At 38.0% G+C, this 11,241-nt stretch overlaps 1 non-coding gene across 1 annotated transcript; it reads right to left on the reverse strand.

Annotated features, from left to right (window-relative positions):
• Positions 1-7,822: 7,822 nt before the first annotated feature.
• LOC123610071 lies at positions 7,823-7,979 on the reverse strand. The gene has a single exon (XR_006718096.1). It is a non-coding gene; the product is annotated as a U11 spliceosomal RNA (small nuclear RNA).
• Between the last annotated feature and the right edge of the window lie 3,262 nt (positions 7,980-11,241).

Here is an 11,241-nt window from a genome sequence, read left to right on the forward strand (position 1 = left end):
AACACAACTATTGCCAAACCTCTGCTTGGGGCTATAGCTTTATGGGAAGCTGTGTGCCAAGTAAGCGGGAGAACAAAGTTGTTGAGTCTTTAGATGAGAACTGAGCTTAGGCACTGCCTGTTCAGTGAGTGGAATGGCTGTACCTTTATATCACCAGCTCCTATATGCTAGCAATAACCAATTAGAAAATATGATTTTATGTTAAACATGGTGGATTCAATCCATGCATTATCACTATTAAGTCCCTAAACCCCTCTAAAATGACAGTAAATGTTTCATTTGTCTGTTTTTTAAGGTGTATACTCCTACATGCAACCTGTAAATGTGAGGGAGATAATGCTCCATGGTGTGGAATTTTGACCAGTGGGAGACAAGAGCCTGTGAATAATTTATCTCCATTTCTTCCATTATCTCACCTCTCCCAGGATGGTTTTGAGAAGCCATTATCTCACCTCTCCCAGGATGGTTTGTTTATTGAGGACACGGTGTCCAGATCCAGCAATCACTTTCATTTAGTGGCCGCCAGGTATCTGATGAAACATCCTCCTGTTGTTTCTCCTTTCTTTCCTGCATCACTCTCCTTGTCCCTCACACCTGCACCCTGGACTCCCTAATAATACAATGAGGCTCTGGTTTAGGGGGAACCAGGCTAACACAAATGACAACAAAAAGAATGATATACTTGACTTCACCACAATGAAGAATTCCTGCTCATCAAATGGCACCATTAAGAGAATGGAGTTGGATGGGAATGCAAGCTGGTGCAGCCACTCCGGAAAACAGTATGGAGGTTCCTCAAAAAACTAAAAATAGAACTACCCTATGACCCAGCAATTGCACTACTAGGCATTTATCCACAGGATACAGGCGTGTTGTTTCAAAGGGACACATGTACCCCCATGTTTATAGTAGCACTATCAACAATAGTCAAAGTATGGAAAGAGCCAAATGCCCATCGATGGATGAATGGATAAAGAAGATGTGGTATATATATATACAATGGAGTATTACTTGGCAATCAAAAAGAATGAAATCTTGCCATTTGCAACTACGTGGATGGAACTGGAGGGTATGATGCTAAGTGAAATTAGAGAAAGACAAAAATCATATGACTTCACCCATATGAGGACTTTAAGGGACAAAACAGAGGAACATAAGGGAAGGGAAACAAAAAGAATATAAAAACAGGGAGGAGGACAAAACAGAAGAGACTCATAAATATGGAGAACAAACTGAGGGTTATGGGAGGGGTTGTGGGAGGGCGGATGGGCTAAATGGGTAAGGGGCACTAAGGAATCTACTCCTGAAATCATTGTTGCACTAGATGCTAATTTGCATGTGAATTTAAAAAAATAAATAAAACAAGTTCAAAAAAAAAGAAGACATACAGATTGCAAGTTTGTGCATAAAACAATGTGCAAACATCAGGAAAGGTAAAGTAACAGTACAATGAGATAGCACTAGAAAACTATTAGAAAGGAGAAAAAACTGAAATTTCAATTACTGGTGAGAACACAGAGTAACAGGGGCACTCATACATTACTGGTGGGAATATAAAATGATATATCAAATTTAGAAAACATATATACTTTCAAAAAATAGGTGTGTACATGTTTAAAATTGTTATATCATCTTGGAAAATTGACCCTTTCTGTCATTTTTTAATATCCTTTTTATTCATGATAATTCTCCTTGTTCTAATGACTATATTGTCCTTATACCCATTGTAGTTTTTTTTGGCTGTTTGAATAGTATATCACTTTTACTTTTTTTACTTAATATAATTTTCCTTCTTAAAATATTAATCATATTCACATAACATGGTTGAATACGATTTTCTTAATCCACCCTGAAAATCTCAGGCTTTTAACTTGTATATTTAGATCATTTTCATTAAAATCATTGCTAATGTGAAAAATAAATAAATAAAAATAAATAAAAAGTCAGTATGGCTCTAAATCATACACTGATATATACAGAAACTTAATACAAGGAAAGAAGCATTTAATATCACTTCTGAGATGCCCTCACTGACCATCTGTAATAAATTAGATTCCCCTTGCTGACATCCTTATAATATCTCCAGTATAATTATAATTGCTTGTTTAATATCTGTCAGCTCTGTGAGACTAATGGCCATGTCCATTTTGTTCAAACTTGTAAAATATACATGTAGCACAATACCTGGTTTATAGTAAAAAATACATATTTATAGTCAATAATTTTGTAATATATTTACTGTGGTGAGAAATTGGAAATGTGTGAGCTGCTAAATCATTATGTTGTACACCTGAAACTAATTTAATATTGTATGTCAACTATACTTCAATTAAAAACAAAAAATAAAAATAAGTTTAAAAAAAGAGAATGGAGTTGGAAAAGATATGGTACACGTAAAAAGGACTCGTATATACAATATATAAACAACAGTTAAAATACAAGAAAAAGACAGACACCTCGATCAAAACATGGACAAAATATTCAAGTGCTCAAAAGTGGAAATCCAAATGGCTAGTAAACATGTAAAACCTCACAAATAATCATGAAAATGAAAAGTAAAACCATAATGAAATAACACTTTACACTTACTAACAGGGCTAAAATTCCAGATGTTGGTGAGGAGGTAGAACAAAGGACATGCACATACACTTCAGATGGGAGTGTAAGCTGGCACAGCCCCTTTGAGAACAGTTTGGCATTATCTGCTAAAGTTGAAAATGACTATTTAATTCTATTCCTAAGTATATATCCTAAGAAAATCATGTGCAGGTATACTGAGAGATGTGTGTAAGAATGCTCACAGAGGGGCGCCTGGGTGACTCAGTTGGTTAAGGGTCCAACTCTTGATTTAGGTTCAGGTCGTAAACTTCTGGTTGTGAGCTGTCTCCTAACAGTGCAGAGCCTGCTTGGGATCCTCTCTCTCCCCCTCTCTCTCTGCCCCTGCCCCACTCACATTCGTTCGCTCTCTCTCTCCCTCCCTCTCTCTCAAAATAAATAAGTAAACTTTTTTTTTTTAAAGAACCCTCACAGAAGCTTTATTTGTAATAGACAAACAGTCCACATATTCTTCAACAGCAAAATGGATTCACTTTGTATGTTTATAGAATGGCATACTATACTGAGTTGAAAATGAACGAACTGCTTAATTCAATAACAGAAATAAATCTTAAGAACAATATTAAGCCAAAGAAAATAGATACAAAAGTACTACATACTGCATGATTCCATTTGTAAAAAATTTTTTAAACTGGCAAATTAAACTATAGTGAATAGGAGTGCATTCTTAGGTGGTACATTATAAAGAAAAGTAAACTGAAAACCCTAAGAATCAGCATGGTGGTCATCAAAAGTGTGGAAGGCGCTGTGATTCAGGAGAATGGAGAGGGGTCTTTTGGGGTGTTGGCATTGTTCCAGATCTTTACTTGGGTGATTGTTTTTCCACAGATATCAGCTTTTTCATAACTTAGTAAACTGCACATTTATGTTTTACGCACCTTTTATGTACCGTATGAAAATTTTTACAATATAAAAGGGTTAAAGAGAGAAGACAAAACTGTAGCCTATGAACTTTGAAGTCCAGATGGTATTATTTTTGTGCTAGCAGCAATTTATGTTCCTCAGATGTGGTAGCCAGCCTCCAAGATGGCCTCCCATGATCTCTGTCTCCTGGTATTCACATCCTTGTATAGTCCCCTCCTATATGGCAGTAGGTTTGGTCTGTGTGACCAATAGAATATGACAACTTATAAAATAATTTAAAAACTAACATTAATAGGGGCACCTGGCTGGCTCAGTCTGTGGAGCATATGACTCTTGATCTCAGGGTTGTGAGTTTGAGTCCCACATTGGGTGTAGACATTATATATAAATAAAATCTTTTTAAAAAATGAACACTAGCAACAATATGAACAGCTAACACAAATGTTTATGAAACAGCTAACATTTACAGCAATGTATCCCAAAGTGTAATATATACACCTGAAGTAATTCTAGAGATTTATGTAAAACAAACTTTTATATGTTAATAGACAAGTGTTTGCTTAATTGATTACAAAACGGCTTGCTGGGGTGCCTGAGTGACTCAGTCAGTTGGGCATCCAACTTTGGCTCATGTCACGATCTCACAGCTTGTGAGTTTGCACTTTGGATTCTGTGTCTCCCTCTTTCTCTGCCCTTCCCCCCCCCCCCAAAAAAAATAATAAAACATTAAAAAAATTTTTTTAATGGCTTGCTGAAGCATCTGAGTGGCTCAGTCAGGTGAGTGTCAGACTCTTGATTTCAGCTCAGGTCATGATCCCAGGGTTGTGGGATTGAGCCCCACATTGGGCTATGCACTGAGAGTGGAGCCTGCTTAAAATTCTCCCTCTCTCTCTCTCTCTGTCTCTCTCCCTCTGCCCCTCTGCCCTGCTTGTGCACTTTCTCTTTCAAATAAATAAATAATAAATTTAAAATGGCTTGCATATAAAATTTATATCTTCATAGATATTGCTAAATTGGAGGCAAAGTAAAAAGAAGTTAAGGTGATTTTTTAAAAGTTTATTTATTTATTTTATTTAATTAACTAATTTATTTACATAATCTCTATTCTCAACCTGGGACTCAAACTCATAACCCCAAGATCAAGAATTGCATGTGGGGGACCCCTGTGTGACTCAGTTGGTTAAGCATCAGACTCTTGATTTTTGGCTCAAGTCATGATCTCATGGTTTGTGGGCTCCAGCCCCATGTTGGGTTCCATGCTGTCAGCTTGGAGACTGCTTGAGATTCTCTTTCTCCCTCACTCTCTGCCCCTCCCCCACTCACATGTGTGCTCTCTAAATAAATAAATAAATGAATAAACATTGAGGCACCTGGGTAGCTCAGTCAGTTGAGTTTCCAACTCTCGGTTTCGGCTCAGGTCATGATCTCATGGTTCACGGGATAGAGCCCTGCATCAGGCTCTTCTCAGGTGGAGACTGCTTGGGATTCTCTCTCCCTCTCTCTCTGCCCCTTTCCCTCTTGCATTTTCTGTCTCTCTCTCAAAATAACTAAATTAACATTTAAAAAATGAGTAAACATTTTTTTAAAACCTACTACCAAAAAAAAAAAAAAAAAAAGAGTTGCATGTTCTTCAAGTGAGTCAGCTGGGCACCCCTAAGGTTGACTTTTAATGTTAAGGAAACTGTAATACTATGGTATTCTTCTTTTTTTTTTTTTTTTTGGTTAAAGTTTATTTTATTCATTTTTGGGTGGGAGGGAGAGAGAGAGAGAGAGAGAGAGAGAGAGAGAGAGAGGGAATCCCAAGCAGGTTCCAAGCTGACAATGCAGAGTGAGACATGGGGCTCAATCTCGTGAATCATAAGATCATGGCCTGATCCTAAACCAAGACCTGGAGCTTAACCGACTGAGCCACCCAGGGGCCACCAAAATCAATTGTATTTCTATATACCTATGGAAAGAAACTAAAATTTGAAAAACAGGCCTATTTTCAATAACTTCAAAAAATTCCAAGTACTTAGAATAAATCTAATAAATGAAGTATAAAATGTCTTCAGAGAAAACTATAAAACATTAATAAAAGTAAGTAAAGAAGATCTAAATAACTGGAGGGATATACCATATTCGTGGACTGAAAGACTCAATATTGTAAAAATGTTAATTAACTCTTCCCAAATTGATCTATAGATAGAGTCGATGTAATCCTAACATATTTTTTGGTAGGAATCAACAACTTGATTTGAAAATATGTATGGAAACACAAAAGTTGAAGAATGGCAAAAGCACTTTGCAAGAAGAACACTACCAGATATTAAGACTTATCAGAAATCTACAGGGGCGCTTTGCTGGCTCAGTTAGTAGAGCATATAGGGTCATGAGTAAGAGCCCCATATTTGATGTAAAGGTTACTTAAAAAAAAAAAAGATTTATCAGAAAGCTACAAATTAAGATTGTATGATATTGGCACAATGAGACAAATAGATCAATGACTACAATTCAGAGTCCAGAAACAAATCCATGCTTGTTTTAGGACAAATTTGTCACTGCAGTGCACTGGGAAACAGAAGATATTTTCAGTTAATGGGCTGGGTCTGCTGGGCATATAACTACAGGAGAAATAAATGAATCTTGACCTTTATCTAATACCATACACAAAAGTTAATTCCAGATTGATATTATCTACATGTAAATTTCAGATTGTAAAAGGTAAAACAATTAAGTTTCTAGAAGATGACATAGGAGAATATCCTCATGACTCTCAATAGGCAAAGAAAGATTTCTTAAATAGGACACAAAAAGCACTAACTGTAAATGAAACAACTGGTATATAAGACTATATTAAAAATGGAAACTTTGGTTGCTCAAAAGACACCATTAAGAGAGTGAAAACATAAGTCATGGAATGAAGGACAATATTTGCAAAGCATCCAAGAAAGAGCTTGTACTAGTATAAAAAACTTGCACATCAATAAGAAATATATAGGCAATCCAATAAAAAAAATGGGCAAAGGACTTAAATAGTCATTTAAGAAAAGAAGCTCTCTGATGGCCATTAAGCATGTGAAAAGGTGCTAAACTGTCTTAGTTATCAGAGAAATGGGAAAAGATACACTGTACTAAACACTTATTAGGTTAATTAAAGGATTAATACGGCCCCCTCATACAGGGCTGGTGGGCATGTAAATTGGTACAACCACCTGGGAAAGCTGTTTGGCAGTATTTACTAAAATTGAACATTCTCTAGGGGCGCCTGGGTGGCGCAGTCGGTTAAGCGTCCGACTTCAGCCAGGTCACGATCTCGCGGTCCGCGAGTTCGAGCCCCGCGTCGGGCTCTGGGCTGATGGCTCAGAGCCTGGAGCCTGTTTCCGATTCTGTGTCTCCCTCTCTCTCTGCTCCTCCCCCGTTCATGCTCTGTCTCTCTCTGTCCCAAAAATAAATAAACGTTAAAAAAAAATAAAATAAAATAAAATAAAATTGAACATTCTCTATGACCCAGCATTTCCTAAGCATATGCCCATCAGAAATATGCACATATATGCATCAAAAAAGATATATGTACAGGGGTGCCTCGGTGGCTCAGTTGGTTAAGCATCCAACTCCTGATTTCAGTTCATGTCATGATCTCATGGTTTGTGGGTTCATGACCCACATTGGGCTCTGTGCTGACAGTGCGGAACCTGCTTAAGATTCTCTCTCTCTTTCTCTCTCTGCCCTTCCCCAGCTCACACACGTGCTCTCTCTCTCTCAAAAATAAATATATGAACATTTAAAAAAAAGACACATACAGAAAAATTCTGGAAATGGATAGTGTTGATAGTTGCACAACATTGTGAGTATACTTAATGCCTTTGAATTGTACACTTAAAAATAGTTAAAAAGTTAAATATTATGTATGTTTTCCCACAATAAAAATGACATACAAAAACGTTCTTATGGCATTATTTATAATAGTCGAGATTTCAACTGTATAATGAACACATTGTAGTATATTCATACAATGGAATACCATATAGCAATGCAAAAAATAGACTATAGTTATATGCAATAACTATATGAATTTCACAGATTCATTGTTGCATCAAAGAAGCGAGACACACAAAAAATACAAACTGTATGATTTTATTTATACTGGGTTCAGAAAGCAGGCAAAATTAATTATGAGGTTTGAAGTTCAATGGTTACATGAGGGGGGCTTCTGGAATCCAGAGAATGTTCTATTTCTTCACCAAGATGTGTTCACTTTGTGATAATTCATCAAGCTAAACACTTAGGATTTGTGCACTTTTCTGTATATAGGTTTCAATTTTAAAAGTTTGTAAAAAGGGGCACCTGGTTGCCTAGTTGGTTAAGCACTTGACTCTTTTTTTTTTTTCTTTCAGAACCAATGATCACAAGCTGCCTGGGTACCAAAAAATTATGCTTCTGAAATCTCTTGATGTCAATTCCGCACAAAGAACAATGGAGCTGCCCTATGTGTGCCACTCATAATAGAAGCCCTTTTTTAAGCATCTGACTCTTAATATCAGCTGAGGTCATGATCTCACTGTCATGGGATCGAGCCCCTTCTCACACACTGAGCAAGGAGACTGTGAGGATTCTCTCTCTCCCTCTCTCTCTGCCCCTCCCCCTCTCTCTATCTCTCACAAAATAAATAAATTTTAAATAAACAAATCAACCAACCAACAAATAAATAAACAAAAAGTTTACAAAGAGGAGATGAAGACACAGTCCCTGCTCTCATATAACTTAAGGTCAAGATGAGTTGTATGAGAGTTGTATGTTTATTAATAAACAAACAAACATAAAATTACAACCGTGATAAGTATGATGAAATAAAAGGCATAGGATGGTCTGAGAACATATAGTAAGGAGATCTGACATGGCCAGAGAAGTTAAAGAGGGCTTCCCAAATAAGTGATGTTGGTGTTGAGTTCTGAAGATGAAAAGGAGGCAGAAGTGGAGGGTAAAGCCTTCTAGGCAGAGGGAACCCTTTATCTGGGACTTCCCGATATTTTCATTTTTCATTGTCCTTGGCTCTGTCCACTCTAGTCACCTAGTCAGTCTGTACCTATTCCTGCTCAGGACTGAGGGGAATAATTTCTTTTCTTTTCTTTTTTAATGTTTATTTATTTACTTTTGAGAGACAGAGAGCGCAAGCAGGGGAGGGATAGAGAGATAGAGGGAGACACAGAATCCGAAGCAGACTCCAGGCTCTGAGCTGTCAGTGTAGAGCCCGATGAAGGGCTGGAACTCACAAACTGTGAGATCAAGACCTGAGCTGGAGTCGAACGCTTAACCGACTGAGCCACCCAGGTGCCCCAGGACTGAGAGGAATAATTTCTTGACACACTTGTAACCCATTCCTGACATGAGGTTTGGAAACAACTTGCAAGTTACACAAATTACAGAGCTTTTTTATTCTTGAATGGTTTGAGAGTAAATTGCTACCTATTGCCCCACTGTTTCTGAGTACTTCAGTAGGTGTTTCCTAAAGTAAGGACATTATCTTACATAACTTCCATACAATATAGATTAACATTGATAAAGAACAACCACTTAACTTGCAGACTCTGCTCAAGAGCCTCTGGTTGTCCCCAAAAGATCCAGATCATAATCATAACACTGCATTTAAGTTTTATATCTCTTTAGTCTTATTCATCAGGAACAGTTCATTTCTTTGCTTGACATTCATGACCTGACTTTTTAAAAGATTATAGGCCAGGGCACCATGGTGGCTCAGTCGTTTAAACGTCCAACTTAGGCTCAGGTCATGATCTCATGGTTCGTGAGTTCAAGCCCCACATCAGGCTCGACAGTGGTGATGAAGAGCCTGCTTGGGATTCTCTCTCTCTACCTCTCTCTGCCCCTCCCCCACATTCTCTCTCTCTCTCTCTCTCTCTCTTTCTCAAATAAATAAATAAACTTTTTTAAAATTTAAAAAAATAATTAGATCTTTAAAAACAAAAAAGATTAGGGGCGCCTGGGTGGTGCAGTCGGTTAAGCGTCCGACTTCAGCCAGGTCACGATCTCGCGGTCTGTGAGTTCGAGCCCCGCGTCGGGCTCTGGGCTGATGGCTCAGAGCCTGGAGCCTGTTTCCGATTCTGTGTCTCCCTCTCTCTCTGCCCCTCCCCCGTTCATGCTCTGTCTCTCTCTGTCCCAAAAATAAATAAACGTTGAAAAAAAAATTAAAAAAAAAAAAAAAGATTATAGGCCAGTTATTTTATGTGTCTCAATTTGGTTTTGCTGGGATTTCCTTGTGGTTGGATTCACACTATATATCATTGGTAGGAATACTATAGAAGGGATGATATGTTCCTCTCATTGCATCCCATCAGGTGGTGCAAGACTTCAAATGTTCCTTTATAGTGCTGATAAGGTGAACTTTCCCATCACCTGAGGAAGGTGATATCTGCCAGGCTTATCTACTGTGCAGTTTCTCTTTTTTTAGGAATTTGTTAAGTATTTTGCATAGAAGCATTTGAAACTATAATTGTCCTGTTCATTATATAATCCATTCATTCATTTATATCACTATTGGCTTATGGTTTTCGATTATATTCAATGAACTGTAATCTGTTACTATCATTATTTATTTTGATCCTCAAAGTGTCTTCAATTTAGCTAGTGAGAGCCCATTCTATGTTCTTTTGATGTATTTCCATTACTCTTTGAGTACTTCCTTTTTTGGGGGCACAACAAAATGTTCAGCCTATCTTGTACTTCCCTTCTTTCCAGTGGTGGAGTCAGCCATTCCTGCAAGAAGCCCTTTCAGTGAGAAATAATACTTAGAATCCAAGATCTATGAAGTTGGTGTGTTCGTTGCTATAGGAGTGTTGCCACTTCTTGGCCTTCTCAGTGCACAGAACTAGAAAATGTATATATATGCGTATACATTTACATATCTACCTATCTTATTTATCTTATCTTTTTTTAAGTTTATTTATTTATTTTGAGAGGGTGGGGGGAAGGGGCTGAGAGAGAGGGAGAGAGAGAATTCCAAGGAGCATTAGCACTGTCAGTGCGAAGCCTGACTCTCAGTTGGAACTCACGAACTATGAGAACCTGAGCCGAAACCAAGAACTGGATGCTTAACCCACTGAACCACCCAGGCTTCCCTTCATTATCTCATCTCATCTTATCCTATCTATCTCCTTTTTAAAAAAAAAATTGTTTAATGTTTACATATTTTTGAGAGACAGAGACAGAGTGCTAGCGGAGGAGGGGCAGAGAGAGAGGGAGACACAGAATCTGAAACAGGTTCCAGGCTCTGAGCTGTCAGCACAGAGCCCTATGCAGGGCTCAAATCCATGAACTGTAAAATTATAACCTGAGCCAAAGTTGGACGCTTAACCGACTGAGTCATCCAGACACCCCTATCTATCTCCTTCTTGAATAACATGGGTTCACAATGATATCTCTAATTACAGTATGACTCCACAGGGCTCCATCTAGTTTCCTCCCTTTCCATACTTGCTTTTCTCTTCTGCAACACTGAGAAACTTGGATCCTTAACGACTTTACTTATTTATCAGCCTTTCTGCTTGTAACCAGTCTCCCATTGCTATCACCACCCCTTCCCTTGTGCAGATACTCTTTTCTCAATCCACTTGGACTCTGACACCCTGTGCCAGGCTGATGTGTGAACACCCTCCTATGACATCCTACATAGGGCCACCACATTCTTTCCCTTAGGGGCTCTAACACCAATCCCAGGCTACCCTTGCCTGGACAACCTCCTTACCTTGTTGCACACGACAAGCCCAG

This window comes from Leopardus geoffroyi, chromosome B2 (genome assembly GCF_018350155.1).
Source record: "Leopardus geoffroyi isolate Oge1 chromosome B2, O.geoffroyi_Oge1_pat1.0, whole genome shotgun sequence".
Lineage (NCBI taxonomy): Eukaryota > Metazoa > Chordata > Mammalia > Carnivora > Felidae > Leopardus > Leopardus geoffroyi.